The 14652-nt window shown below is 52.7% G+C and overlaps 1 protein-coding gene across 3 annotated transcripts in view; it reads right to left on the bottom strand.

Annotated features, from left to right (window-relative positions):
• Nucleotides 1-14652, bottom strand: part of LOC146868589 (uncharacterized) — a 1503661-nt gene that overhangs the window by 204060 nt on the left and 1284949 nt on the right. The gene's annotated exons all lie outside the window — the stretch shown is intronic.

The following is a 14652-nucleotide window of genomic DNA, read 5'->3' as shown; positions in this document are numbered from 1 at the left end:
CATATAGAGACTCTACATAGGGCAGGAAGGGTTCAACATCTATCTATCTCACCCTGATGAAGCAGATCCAATAAGGGACCACACGACAAAGTCACTGAATGAAGCTTTAATTTCAAGACATTAGCAGCTCTCTTTATAACCTCAGCAAAAGCTGCACTAATCTTTGTCACCATTCGTGGTGGAGAAAGCAAATCAGAATTAGGAGAGGGTTGTAGACTACCATCCTCACCCAATGTAGCCCAATAACTTTCCACCAGGAGCTGAACCAGACGGTCAATGTTACCAGCGTCACCTAAGCCACCTTGCAATGCTGGAGAAACAGCAACAGCGCCAGTTTCGCCCTCAGAATGTAAAGGAGAAGACACCGGAACCACAGTGGCTATGAGCAGTGTCTCTGGTGCCGATCGACGTGGGGGCGAGGTCGTATCATCATGCACCAGGAGAGGTGCCTCTGGCACTGACTGATGTCGGTACATCGTCATATCCGCCTCCTGTATCGCTTCATCTGACACCGCCGGTGTCATAACTGGAAGCCACACCGGGTTGGGCTCCACTGCCGTGATCACTCCAGTCACGGAATCGAGACTTTGACCAGGGCCGAGGGAGAACCCATCCACATCTGGGTCATAGTCGCCCTGGCTCCAGGATAAGGAGGGAGACACGGGTCAACTCTTGTTCGATGTCCTCCGTTAAGGAACACGAGGACCCAGCAGAGATCACGTTGTGACGCATTTAGGCCGAAGGCCGCCTTGGCTTCGATTCCTTACGCCGGGATTTTTGCGACTTAGGTGAGCAACACTCACAGGAATGGCTCCTTGACTGGCCCCGGGCGGTAACCTTAAAGCCGGAAGGACACCGACGTCTCCTGGACTCCGACTGGGAGAGCAGCTTCATCCGCCTTTCCCGCAAGGCCTTAGGCTTGAGCCATTTACAGGTGTTGCAGTCCTCGGAGTCGTGATGCTCTCCTAGGCACCACATGCAGATGGGATGGGGATCCGTAGGTGACATCTGTCGAGCACAAATCTCGTATGACTCAAAACCCAAAAGTATAGGCATACTGTTCCCTGATGTAAAAAGCATTGAAGTAGGCCAAAAATACAAATGGCCTGAGGAACCACATCTCCGGATCTGTGTTGCAGTGCAAAAAGAAGAAACTGACGTCGCTCGTCAGAGGGGACTTATATGGCACTACTGACGTCACATCGGGAGACGACGTCATGGCAGAGCCGTACGATGCCATCCCCCGGCGTGCAGAGGTACTGCTGAAAAATTTCCTGGATCCAGTCTGATGCCTGGAGAGAATTCACAAGTTAAGGAACCTGCGGCTAGATGTCTCTATCAGATACTGACATTTGCCTGAGAGAGACCCCATATGATTTGCAACCATCAGTTTCTTGGGTGACATGACCATCAGGAGAAAATTCTCAAAAAAGCTCGACAAAACATCGAAAAAATCCAAACAGTGACCCTGGGGTAGCTCAGACCAGATCAGCGCGATCTGAAACAGAGGGAAAGAATGGACATCAGTGCTCCAAGATAGCGTATTTAGGGCCATATGTAGGTAATTTCTACTTACCAGTTCCTAAATACCGAATTTTACCGATTCGGTTTTTAAGAATCGGTAAATAGAATGTAGGTAAAAAAAATCGGTAAATTTTACCGATTCGGTAATATTCGTTATTACCGATTCGGTATTTACCGAATCGGTAATAAGGCATACCTTCCCATTCATTCCTATGGGCCTGGAAGCCCATAGGAATGAATGGGAAGCCATTCACTATCACCGATTCGGTAAATACCGAATCGGCGTGATGACGTCAGTTCCCTTTTTTCTGCGCCGTCGACGCCAACGGATTTCGGGAATCTCTATCTATAGCTTCACTGTTACTTTGTGTTTCTACTGGCTTTCTCTGTCCTTTTTTTGTAAAAATGTCGACAAAGAAGTCGGGTTTCAAGCCCTGTCGTGAATGTGGAAAGCATATGTCCATCACGGATCCACATGACGACTGCGTATGGTGCCTATCTTCAGACCATGATGTGGATGGCTGTTCTTGCTGTCGCAAGATGAGTTCTAAGGCTCTCAAGGAGAGAGAAGCAAAGCTTTTCATCGCGAGGATGAAAAAAGAGAAGAGAGGTAGGAGAAAATCAAGAACGAGGTCAAGATCGAGGTCGAGATCGAGGTCGAGATCGAGGTCGGCGTCGAAGTCGACTTCGGGGCATGCTTCAAGATCTAAGAAGCACAAGAAGAAGAGGAGACATTCTTCTCGACCTCACTCTGACAAGAGTACGGTGTGAGAAAGTGGCTCTGTATATACTGTTCCTTAATAGGTACAGGGTGTACCGAGTCCACAGTCCCCCAGGGTTTGACAGAGGTTAAAGTTAGATATAACCTTACTCTCTAAAGTGGTAGCTTGGTCGAGCAGTTAGGCAGTATCAGAGGACAGTGTAAAGCATTTGTTGTACACACTCAGTCAGCAAATGGTCTCACACACTTAATAACTGAAATCTAGGCCAATGGTTTATATATAAAAAATATATGCTTGTTTTATTTTAGAACCAACACTTGGATTTAAAATATACTTTCTCAGAATGAGATGTTTCATATAAATACTTTTGCAATATGCAATTGACTTTTGTAAACAGTTACAAATGGTTGCAATAGGCAACTCTATTTTAAACACAACAATGCATTGAGCTCAATGGAAAATTCAAGTTATTTGCAACAGATTACTTTTGGAATTCCAGAACTGGATCCTAGATTCAGTCCTGGGTCAGTACTCAGAATCAAGTGATGAAAGTCGACTTAATTACTGTAATGATTTTTAAACAATATTTAGCTATTTTAAAAGTTGACACTTGGAAAATATTTCAAAGAAAACAGTCATTGATTCCCTATGGAAGAAAATTCAAGTTGCAGGTACAGTATGTTCTCGTTACTTTTGTAATCCAGTATTGGGTGCCTAGACTCAGCACTGGGACCTTTATCCAAAACAGGTAAGTAATTACGTTTTCAGATATTATACGATTTTTGAAGAACATTTAAATATTGCAGAAATCGACACTTAGAAGAAATTTCACAGAAAAACAGTCAATGATTTCCTATGGAAGAAAATTGGGTTACGGGTAAGTACAGTTGTGAGTATTTTTCAGAGTCAGTGCTGGGCACCAAGATCCAGCACGGGGAGCTCACCTAAGAGCAGGTGAGTAATTTTGTTTTCGTTACTCGGCTGATTTTTGGTGAATATTTTAAGATTTGAAAAGTCCACACTTAGAAGAAATTTCAGGAAAAATCCAGTCAATGTTACCCTACGAGGAAAATAGAGTTATCGGTTTAAGGGTAAGTACTCGACTGGCAGAGTTGAGGTTCTGGGCATAGACTCAGGGGTCCCCCAGGGTCAGGTAGGTACAGTTGGTTCACCCTCAGCGACTCTAGGGCGGCCGGGTGCAGAGAGAGTTAGGCCCAATGTTATCCTATGAGGTATAGGGGGGCCTTGGTTGGTGATGCTGACTGGCAAGCCACGCGGCTGTGGGAGCTGGGCTCCTGGTCACTTACTCAGGGCAAGTGGGGAAGTAGGTAGGTGTAGAGTTTTCACTGCCAGGGCCACTCGGGCGGCTGGATGCAGAGTGCTTTTCAGCCTTCAGGCGCTCAATTTATTTCAATGGGAAATCTCCGGTTTAGAAAAAGACTGCAAGCTCGGGGACGAGGACTCTTCAGGTGCCACCACCACTTCGAGAGGTAAGTTGGGTAGTTGGAGGATAGGTAGGTACCCCGGGATTGGGCACAGGGGGCCGCAGGGCGCCGCGTGCAGGGGTGCCTTTTGGTGTCGGGAAATCTTACCCTCTGTTGATCGCGGTAGGGGGGGCACCTTGTTCTGAGGCTGCAGGCTTCTTCAGGAGTGTCGAGGGAGGTCCTTGGGTGCCGGACCCGGGGTCACAGTTGCCGTGGGGTCGTCCTCGTGGTCTTTGTTCACTCCGGCACTGGCCAGGCTTGGCTGGTGCAGAGTGTGCTGGGTTCGCGGTTCCGGGCTGCTGCCAGGGATTAGAGGTAGGTTTTGAGTAGAGCCTCTACTCATGGGAGTCCCAGGGGCTTAGAGCCAAAAGGTAGCCAGGTCTTCCAGGGTTGGTGAGGTTGCTGGCCACAAGAGATGCCGGGTTGGAGCAGGAGCAGGTTCGAGGGTCAACAGGCCGGTAGGGCTGGGGCCAAAGCAGTTGGTGTCTTCCTCTTTTTAGCAGCTGCAGGGCAGGTCTTCTTTCTTCTTGCTCTTTGTAGTTTTGAATCTGGAATCTGGGGAAGGAATGTTCAGGGTGCCCCTAAATACTAGATTTAGGGGTGTTACAGGTAGGTGAAGGCAGGGACCAATGGGTCCCTGTCCTGGGGTGGGTACACCCCCTATCCTGCCTCTCTCCTGAGGGAGGGGGGCAGTAGCCTAGTACTGATAGGGTAGGGCTCCCCATCTTCAAGATGGCGAGAGCCCGGAGATGTGCTTCACCTCGCCTCCCACACCTGAGGGGTGGGGTTGGCAGGCTGGCACATCCCCTGTCCTTATTTGGGGTTTCCGGCCAAAGCTTCCCACCAGAGTGGGGGGTTGCAGTGGCCTGGGGAAGCTCACAGAGGCCTTTGAAGCTTCCCCCTGCCCATCCTGGGGGAGGAGATTTAGCACCTCGCCCAGGATGTGCATTGCTGCAGGCCCAGGAGAGCAGGGGCTCTCCTACCCAGGGGTCCAGCAACATGTCTGCTGGGTGGCAGCCTAGGCAGCCTCAGAGCAGACATGGATTGTAGGTTAGGTTTAAGGGGGCACCTCTAAGATGCCCTCTGGGGTGCTGGGTACATTAAATCCCACACTGGCATCAGTGTGGGTTTAATGTGCTGAGAAGTTTGATACCAAACTTCTCAGTCTTTAGTGTTGCCATTATGGTGCTGTGGAGCTCGTGTTTGACGAGCTCTCAGCACCAGGTACTCTTAAATGGCAGGAATGGACCTGGGCACTGTAGGGGCACAGGGCTCCTGCTCCTGTGCCCACACCATTGGCATAAGGCACCCAGCTAGAGGGGTGGCTGATGTATGCCATGGCAGTGTAGGTGATGGGCATGGCACACAGAGATGTGTGTCATGTCGACTTTGTTTTTGTCTTGCACCCAAACACTCAGCCTGCAAAGGCAGTGTGTGTGTGTAAGGGTACAGGGCCTCTGAGGGTGGCACAAGGAGTGCTGCAGCCCTTAGAGGCCTTCCCTAGTCACAAGGCCCTGGGTACCTAGGGTACCATTTACCAGGGGCAGACATGTGGCCAGGGTTTGCCAATTTGGGTTTGGTTTGTTTTAGGGAAGGAACATAGGCCCTGGGCACCTGATTGGCAGGAGTCCAGGGCACACTCAGTCAAAGTACATTCAGCAATTCAGCAAAAAGTGGGGGCATACCATGCAAGAAAGATGGCACTTTCTCACATATGGCTCCGAAGTCGAAGTCACCTTCTCGACGCCGTAAGGACTCTGTATCTCCCTTGCCCGTTCCGGATTCACCTGTTGGCCCTTCTCCTCCAGTGGCTTCACCGGTTCATTCTCCGGCTCCGGCTCCATCTCCGATGCCGGTTCCATCTTCAACGCCGATTCCATCTCCGGCTTCGTCTCCGGCTCCGGTTGAGGAGCTTCCAGTTCCGGGTAAGCCTTCGGCCCCGCAAATTCCACCGTCGGCGCCGGTTGGCCCGAGTCCGGTGATGCCTGATCAGTATCCAGCGTTCCCTGGACCAGATCAGGACCCCACGCATTATCTAAATGCAATGTACGGGGTATTTTCAAGAGCCATGTATTCCACTGGTGCACCTTCAGGTCCCATGGCCTTCAGTTTGGGGGTGCCTCAAACCTATCCTCAGGCCCATGTCATGCCATTTTGTCCGGCGACTCGACCTCGCTCGACGCTGGCTGCTCCTGTGGATCCACGTTCGACGCCGGCACCAGTGCCGTCGGATTCGAACACAGCGCCGCCGACACCAGTTGTAAGAATCCGGTCTAGGAGGGAGGCTCAAAGGGTGCTTGATGAGCAAAGGTACCTTTTGGAAGAGGAAGAAGAAGGAGAGATTGTGGAGTCGGATGATGTTTTTGAAGAGCTAAAGGAGGCTAGTGGTTTGGATTTGTCTCCTGAATGGGAAATTACTCCTCCTTCTGGTGAACCCTCAAAGGATGTGGCACCATATCATGCAGTCATAAGGAAGGCAGATGAGCGGTTAGATCTGCAGTTGCCTTCTACTGAATTCAAGTCGAACATTTTGACAGAGGTGCCGCATTCTCCTACTACTGTTTTAGAACCCTTGCTGCCCTTTAATGAGGCCATCATAGATCCTGTGATGGAAGTGTGGCGTAAGCCTTTTTCTGCTCCCGCAGTTTCGAAAACAATTGCCAGGAGGTATAGGGCAGCTCCGGGGGACCCAGAGTTTTTAGCTTCTCACCCGTCGCCTGAGAGCCTGGTGGTTCAGGCTGCTTGTTCAGGGAGATCTAAAGGTGCTTTTCCCCAGGGTTCCAAGTGAGAGAGAGGCTAAGAAATTAGATCAATCAGCCAAAAAGGTATTTTCATCGGCCAGCATGGCTCTTAAGTCTACAAACGCCACTTGCCTTTTGGGACGCTATATTCATGCGCTCAAGGATTCTGCAAAGAAATTAGCTCCAAAACTATCAGAGGAGGATAGGGTTGGTTTTAATGAGGTCCTGACAGATGCCCAGGCGGCAGCGCGTCAGTTGATACAGAGTGGACTGGACACAGCTGACTCAGTAACAAGAGTCCTGGGGTCTTCTGTTGCCACTAGGAGGAGCGCGTGGCTTAAGTCTTCGGAGTTTTCCCCTGATGTACAATCAACGCTGTTGGACTTGCCTTTTTTTTTATTTTAAACCTTTATTTTAGATCAGTGACACAGCTATTCAGCCGACACCCCGGAGGTACGGCAGCTTTAGAGATTCAACACATGCTTGCGTCCACATATCACTGACAGGAGAGCCAAAGGTTCTATTTTGCATAAACATAAATACAACCCTAAACACAAGCAAGGAGAAAGGTACTGTAAACACCAAGAGAGGTTCCCATCAGGGGGGACGAGCCCCATCACGTCCAACAGGCACAGGTCTATAGTAAGGGAAAGGAGGGAAAGGCAGAGACTCTAGAAACAATCACATATCAGCGGGAAAGCCAAAGCCGGAGAAAGACTAAGGGGAAAGTTGCTCCTCAGGCGGATCCGGGTCGGGGGGGAGGCATATGTCCCCTCTGTACTGGTTCCATGGCCCTCACACAGCGTGCCATTTCCGAGGGCGCCCTCGAGCACAATACACTGTCTTCTCCCTAAACATGCTCCAGTCCATGTTTTCCATCCACGCGGTCAATGTGGGCGGCCTATTGGAGCCCCACAGCCGAGCGATATCGCGCTTGGCTGCCATGTTCCCCAGGGTCACCCACTGAGTCTGTGCCGCGTTGTGGTCAGTAGGACTCCAGACATTCAGGAGACAACATCGCGCCTCGGGCTGCATAACAATTCCTGTCACCTCCCCCATCACCTCGTGGACTTGCCTCCAGAACTCCATAATCGCACCGCATTCCCAAATAATATGGAGGAAGGTACCCACCATACCACAGCCTCTCTTACATAAGCCCTCCTCAGAGAAACCCATGTGGACCAACCTGGGCCCCGTCACATAGACCCTATGGAGTATTTTAAGCTGCACCAGCCTCAGGCGCGCGGGGATAGCGACCTCTTTGGGGGAAGAAACTGCGTACTGCCAATCCTCATCATCTAGTTCAAGGCCGTCCCTGGTCCATTGAGCGCGCAACCCTAGAAGAAGATCCGCCCGAACATTGATAAGTTTCTTATAAATGAGCGAAATCGTGCTCTCTGGCATGTGACCATCCAGGATCCGATCCTCCAATGGAGAGGACTCGGGCACCTTCTCCCCCTCCACAAGGACTGACCGCAAGGCGTGGCGCACTTGAGCATAACGGAAGAACTCCGTGCTCCCCAGCTCGTATTCCTTCTGCAGCTCCTGGAACGACTTTATCTTACCCTTAACCAAAAGGTCTCCAACCCTGGATATGCCGATCAAATCCCATTTCTCGAACCCTTTTGTGCGCCAAAGCTTCCCCAGAATCTCGGAGTCAAACAGAGGGGTGGCAAGGGTAAGCTTACCCCTCCAGCCCAGCGAGTCCGTCGCCACCTTCCACACATGGACGGCCACTCTGGTGGGCCCCGTGAGGGTGAGGTCCGACGATTTCGAATACAACGCTCTGTGGTAATTACCCCCACGGAGCAACCAGCGGTCCATGGCGAAGCCAGGGCTCAGCGCCGGACCATAGACACCATGGTTAATCGCGCTCAACTGGGTGGCCCAGTAATAACGTCGAATGTCTGGAAGCGCGATACCACCGTCGTACCACGGAAGCGTCAACTTAGCGACTGCGATACGCGGACGCCCATCCCATAAGAGCGCGCGCTGGTGGCTTTCGATCTCACGGAAATAGCTGGCCGGGACCAGGTCAAGAGTATTCTGCAGGGCATAGAGGAAACGGGGAAGAGACATCATTTTAAACAGTGCAGCGCGGCCAAGGAGGGAGAGCGGCAATCGCCGCCAGCCCGCCACATCCCGCCGCAGGCGCGCCAAGGGGAGGAGCAAGTTCTTCTCGTAGCGCAAGATGGGGTCGGTGGAAATATAGATCCCCAAATACAAAAAGCCCTGCTGGGCTATCTGGATCGAACAGTTACGCGGGACAGGCGGGACATCCCCACACAGGACATAAAAGTGTGACTTCCCCCAATTAATGACTAGGCCCGAGTTTCTACCGAACGATGTCAAGACGTCACAAACCACTATCAGAGATTTCTTAGGCGAGGCAAGATATAACAGAATGTCGTCGGCGTAGAGTGAAATACGGTCTTCGTGGTCAGGCGACCAGCGAATCCCACGTATATCCGGGTGCCACCGTATCCACGCCGCCAACGGCTCAAGAGCAAGGGCAAACAGCAACGGCGACAGGGGGCAACCCTGCTGGGTGCCTCTCCCGAGCTCGAACGGTGCCGACGCCCGCCCGTTCACCACGACGCTTGCCAGAGGCCCCTCATAGAGCAGCCTCACCCATCCCACGAATCCAGGCCCGAAGCCGAATTTGGCCAGCACCGCCCACAAGTATGCCCACTCTACCGTGTCGAGGGACGCCACAATAGCCGGCTCTCGCATCGTACCCGTCCTGGCAATCACTCCATGGAGGCGTCTAAGGTTTAGTGCAGTGTTTCGGTGCGGGATAAAGCCCGACTGATCCGGGTGGATCAAGTCGCCAAGTACCCGGACCAGGCGGTTCGCGAGAATCTCGGCAAGGATTTTCGGCTCGGCGTTGAGGAGCGAGATCGGCCGATAGGAACCACACCTATCTCCGTCTTTATGTATTACCACAATCGTCGCCAGCCGTTGATCGAGCGGAAGAAACCCGTTCTCCCGCGCCTCCACGAACATGGCGGTCAAGTGAGGAGCCAACTTATCCAGACAAAGCTTGTACAGCTCTATCGGCAGACCATTTGGGCCCGAAGCCTTGCCGGAGCGCAACGCCCAGATAGCACCTGCCACCTCGTCTACAGTGATATCACCATTGAGGTCCTCCCTATCAATGGCGGAAAGGCAGGGCAGGGCGATGTCACGCAGAAGATCACACGAGTCCTCAGTCGGTCTATCCGAGACCGAGGCGTATACCGTACGAAAGTAGTCCGAGAAACACCGGACTATAGCGTCGGGATCAGTGACAACCTCTCCCCCATCCGTCAACTAGGCCTGGGCGGTAAATTCCGTTCCGCTCGCGGAATTTGCGGAATTTCGCGTTCCGCGGAGAACGCAAAATTGCTCAAAAGTCTGCTTTCCGCGATTTCGCGAAATTTTTGCTTGTTCGCGTTCTCAAAATGCGTGTTCGCGAGATATTTCTCCCCGAGCATGCAAACAGCAATTGTGAACAGGAAAAAAGCATCGCGAACAAGCAATTCCGCGTGCTCGCGAAATTTCTGCGTGTTCGCGGAGATTTTTTACCGTTTCGCGGAGATTTGCGTAACGCAATTACGCAAATTCCGCCCACCCCTACCGTCAACAACTCCGGCACCACACGATTAACACGCTCCTTTTTGTCCAGCCATGCCAGCAATTTCCCGGCCTTATCACCAACATCATACAACCGCCCCTGCTGCTCCCTGTGGAGGGTCTTGGCGGCACTTGTCACCAGGTCCCTATACTCCAATTGCTTCAGGCTCAAATTGTGCAGCGTGGACGTCTCAATATCCCCCTCCAAGGCCAACTCTAAAGCCGCTATCTCGTCCTCCACTTGTATCACCTCGGCGTCTCTCCGCCGCTTGGCGGCCACTACCAAGGACAAGGCTTCTCCACTCAGTACAGCCTTAGAAGCTTCCCACAAGGACACCGCGGAGTCACTCCCGTGGGCCCCGGAATGGAAGGTGTATTGTCGCTGAGTGGGGTGCCGCAGCCTCCAACAATCTACCAGGCCAAAAGTATCAATAAAGTCGGGAAGCCACTTCTGAGCCCCCCCGGTGTCTCTGGGCGGGTACCTATCTAGCATTCCAGAACCAACCGCATTGAAGTCTCCTCCCACCACTAGCATCCCTTCGGGGAGTTCCAACAAGGCCTTGCCCAGATCAGCAAACGTGGAGGCCTGCAAGGCAGGAGGGACATAAACAGAAACCAAAACCAACGTTCTGCCCTCCCACCTCCCCGACACGGCCACAAAGCGCCCCCTATCATCAGCAATGGTGGAGTCGACCTCAAATGGTAGGGAAGCTCTGACAAGTATGCCCGCACCCCTGGATCCCGAGGAAAACCCCGAGTGAGCAATGAATTTGTAGCCCTTTCTGTTAAGTGCATAACACATGTTCCCTATAAGGTGGGTCTCCTGCAAGAGGACCACATCTGGCAAGGTCCATTTCAAAAATTGCAGGACTATCCCCCGTTTTATACGGTCCCCTAAGCCATTAACATTCCAGCTGAGTACGTTTAAGCCCCTATCCCCCATCCCTGAACACAAAGAGACCTCCCCCCCCCCCCCAGAGAACCACAATCGGACAATTATGACAATCATTGCTACGCCTTGCAAGAAAAAACAACAACCCCAAACAACAACCCCAACATCCTGAAACCCCCCCACCCTGCACCCCTGCGTCAGCTTACAAAGCCCCCCCAACTTGCAGTGTGCCTGTCGCCCTACCAGAAACAAATCTCCAAAAAACACCCCAAGGGAGGAAAGAGCCCCTATCTTCCCCCCGCCGCCCTCCCATTACTGCAATAAGGTGCGAGTCACTGTCCAGGGCTGAATCAAAGCAGGCCAGCACCGAAGGTATCACTTCTGTCCATCCCGGTCGCCCTCCACCCCATCCACGCTGTCCCGGCCGGGCTGCCGCCGAGGGAGTGCATCCAACCAGTCCCCTGCCATGTCCGGCGATTCGAAGAAGAAAGTCCGATCCTCATATACCACACGCAGCTTAGCGGGGAAAAGCATGGCATACTTCAGGTCCATATCCCTAAGCCGCCGCTTCACCCCCAGGAAACTTTGCCTCTGTTTCTGCACCATCTGGGTGAAATCAGGGTAAAAGCTCACAGAGGCATTTTGAAAAGGCACCGGGCCTGTCACCCTCGATGCTTGCAGGATAGCGTCCCGATCTCGAAAGTGGAAGATCCGGGCGACGATCGGCCGCGGGGGGGCTCCCACCTTAGGCCGTCCGCCAGGCACTCTGTGAGCCCGCTCCACCGCGAAAAACTTGCCGAGGCCCTTTGGCGCAAGATGATTCACCACCAAATCCTCGACGAGGAGGTCCACGGAGAGCTCCTCCGAAGTTTCCGGGACCCCAATAATGCGCACATTATTGCGCCGGGCCCGACCTTCAAAGTCCTCGAGCCGGCGGGCGGAGAGGTCATTCGCGCTTCGTAGCTTGCGGACCTCAGCCTGGAGTTCCGAGACATCGTCCGCGAGGCCAGTAGTCTTGAGGTCCAGGGACTTGACCCGCTCATTGGTTTTTCCCAGGTCCGCGCGAATCAAGTTGACATCGACCAAAATCATGTCCACCTTGTGCGCCAGGGTCTCGAACTGTCGCCCAATCGAAGATTGCATCCCATCTATCGCCCCCTTGATATCCTGCAATGATAACTCCGAGGCTGGGGATGAATCGGCCTTCTGTGCTTCCAGCGACTGTCCCGATCCACCAGGCGACCCCTTCTGCTGGGCATAACGATCCATATTGTTGGATTGGATATAGCCTCCCCGCCTGGTAGTCTTAGACTTCGACCTGTCTGCCTCCGATTTGGTCGACATCTCGGACAGCGGGACGGTCAGTCGCAAGAGGACGTCCCTCACTCAGGTAGAGGAGACAGGGACGACTAGTTCTTCAACAGCCAGTCAGGACCGGGTGGTCTTCCAGACAACAGAGGATCTATATGACGCACTCCCAACCCGGAGCAAACAAAGGGCGAGAAAGCGAAAGTGAAAGTGCAGCGGCATCCGTCCGTCAGTTCACACCTCCCAAGGCCGCTGTTGTTCAATTAGTGGCCGGGCATCCTGCCAACGCAAGCCCCTGGCATCCTTCGGAGGTAGGCCGCAATCTTCCGCCGTGCACAACTTCGGTCCCCGGTGGGCGATCTTGGCCCGGACAACGTCAATCGCCCCAGCTGTGACTCATCTGCAGGATTCCGTGCATGAAATTCAGGATTTAGGACAGGATGATTGCCGGAGGGCGCGAGGGTAGCGGGAGCTCAAGGCTCACGCGGCCATCTTGGTCAAGCGCTAGGCTCCTCCTGGACTTGCCTTTTGATGGCTCTGGACTCTTTGGCAAAAAGGCAGATGCTGCACTTGAACGTTTTAAAGAAAGTAAGGCTACGGCTAAGTCTTTGGGTCTTCAATCCCAGTCAAGGGGATCGTTTAAAAGATATAGGGGTTTCGGAAGGGCAACCTTTCGTACTTACAGGCAGCAACAGCAGCAACAGCAGCAGAGCTCTCTGTAGAAGGGATACAGAGGCAGAATCAGGGGTCGCACACGTGGCCGTCAGCTCTCCTCCTCCTCCTCCTCCTCTTCCTCTTCCTCAGCTCCTCCTACCACCGCAAAGCAGCCCTATATCCGCCATTCTGGATCATGCTGGTCCTGTGGGGGGCCGGCTTACCCATTTTCTACAAGATTGGGAAACGGTTACTACAGACCTTTGGGTTCTGGATCTTGTAGAAAATGGGTATGCCCTTCCCTTTCGGGAATTCCCTCCAAATTACCCTCCTTGTCAAGGGGCTTGCTCAGAGAACCACCGTCTTCTCCTACAGGAGGAAGTCCTGAAATTACTACAGAAAGATGCGATAGAGGTGGTTCCAGAGCAGGAGAGGGGTCAGGGATGCTACTCCCGGTATTCCTGATTCCGAAAAAGGACGGCAGATTGCGTCCGATATTGGACCTCAGGATCTTGAATCTTTATCTGAGGCAAGAGAAGTTCAAGATGCTCACCCTTGCGAAGGTTCTTCAGGCGCTGAACCAGGAGGACTGGATGGTGTCGATCGACTTGCAGGATGCGTATTTCCACATCCCCATCCTGAAGTCGCACAGGAAGTATCTCCGATTTACGGTAGGATCGCAACATTATCAGTTTGAGGTCCTTCCGTTTGGTCTTACTACTGCACCCCGAGTTTTCACGAAGGTGATGGCAGTGGTGGCAGCCCATCTCAGAAGGTCGGGGATTTCAGTTTACCCCTATCTGGACAACTGGCTGATCAAAGCGGAGTCGCCAGAGAAGGTGCTTCATCATCTGCAGGTTACAACTCAGCTGTTGTACAAATTGGGTTTTTCGATAAACGTACCCAAATCTCACCTGGTGCCCTCTCAGCGCAACCTGTTTATAGGGGCGGTACTGGACACTACTGTGTGTCGGGCATTCCCACCTCCGCAAAGGATTCTCGACATACAGGAATTAATTCCTTTATTTTACAATGGAGCAGTCGTTCCAGTCCTGAAGGTCCTTCGTCTGCTCGGTCTGTTCGCTTTCTGCATTCTGTTGGTCAACCATGCACGCTGGCACATGCGGGCACTCCAGTGGTGCCTCCGCAGGCAGTGGTATCAGCACAACAGAGATCTCAGGGAGTCTGTGAGGATCTCCAGAGAAGCTGCGGCGGATCTATCTTGGTGGAGTGTGGAGGACAATCTGTCTCAAGGAAAGCCCTTCCATCTACCTCCATTGGTGGCCACAGTGATAACGGATGCATCCACTTTAGGGTGGGGTGCGCATCTGGGGGATCTGGAGATCAAAGGTCTTTGGTCTCCGGAGGAAAGGTTGCTTCTCATCAACCTTCTGGACTTGCGGGCGATTCGTTTGGCACTCAAGGCCTTCCTCCCTTCACTTCGCGGTCAGTCGGTTCAAGTCCTGACGGACAACACTACCGCGATGTGGTATGTCAACAAACAGGGAGGAGTGGGGTCGCATTGTCTCTGCAGAGAGGCTATGCGTCTCTGGGCTCAGGACCATCACATTTGTCTGATGGCAAATCATCTGGCCGGGGTTCTGAACGTACGTGCAGACAGTCTCAGTCGGCAGTTCTCCGCCGACCACGAGTGGAGGCTTCATCCGGAGGTGGTTCGTCACTTATTTCGGATGTGGGGAACTCCTCGGGTG

The sequence above is a fragment of the Triturus cristatus genome, chromosome 1_2 (genome assembly GCF_964204655.1).
Source record: "Triturus cristatus chromosome 1_2, aTriCri1.1, whole genome shotgun sequence".
Classification (NCBI taxonomy): Eukaryota; Metazoa; Chordata; class Amphibia; order Caudata; family Salamandridae; genus Triturus; species Triturus cristatus.
Note: the sequence above shows the minus strand (reverse complement) of the source record. Positions and strands in the feature narration are given on the sequence as shown.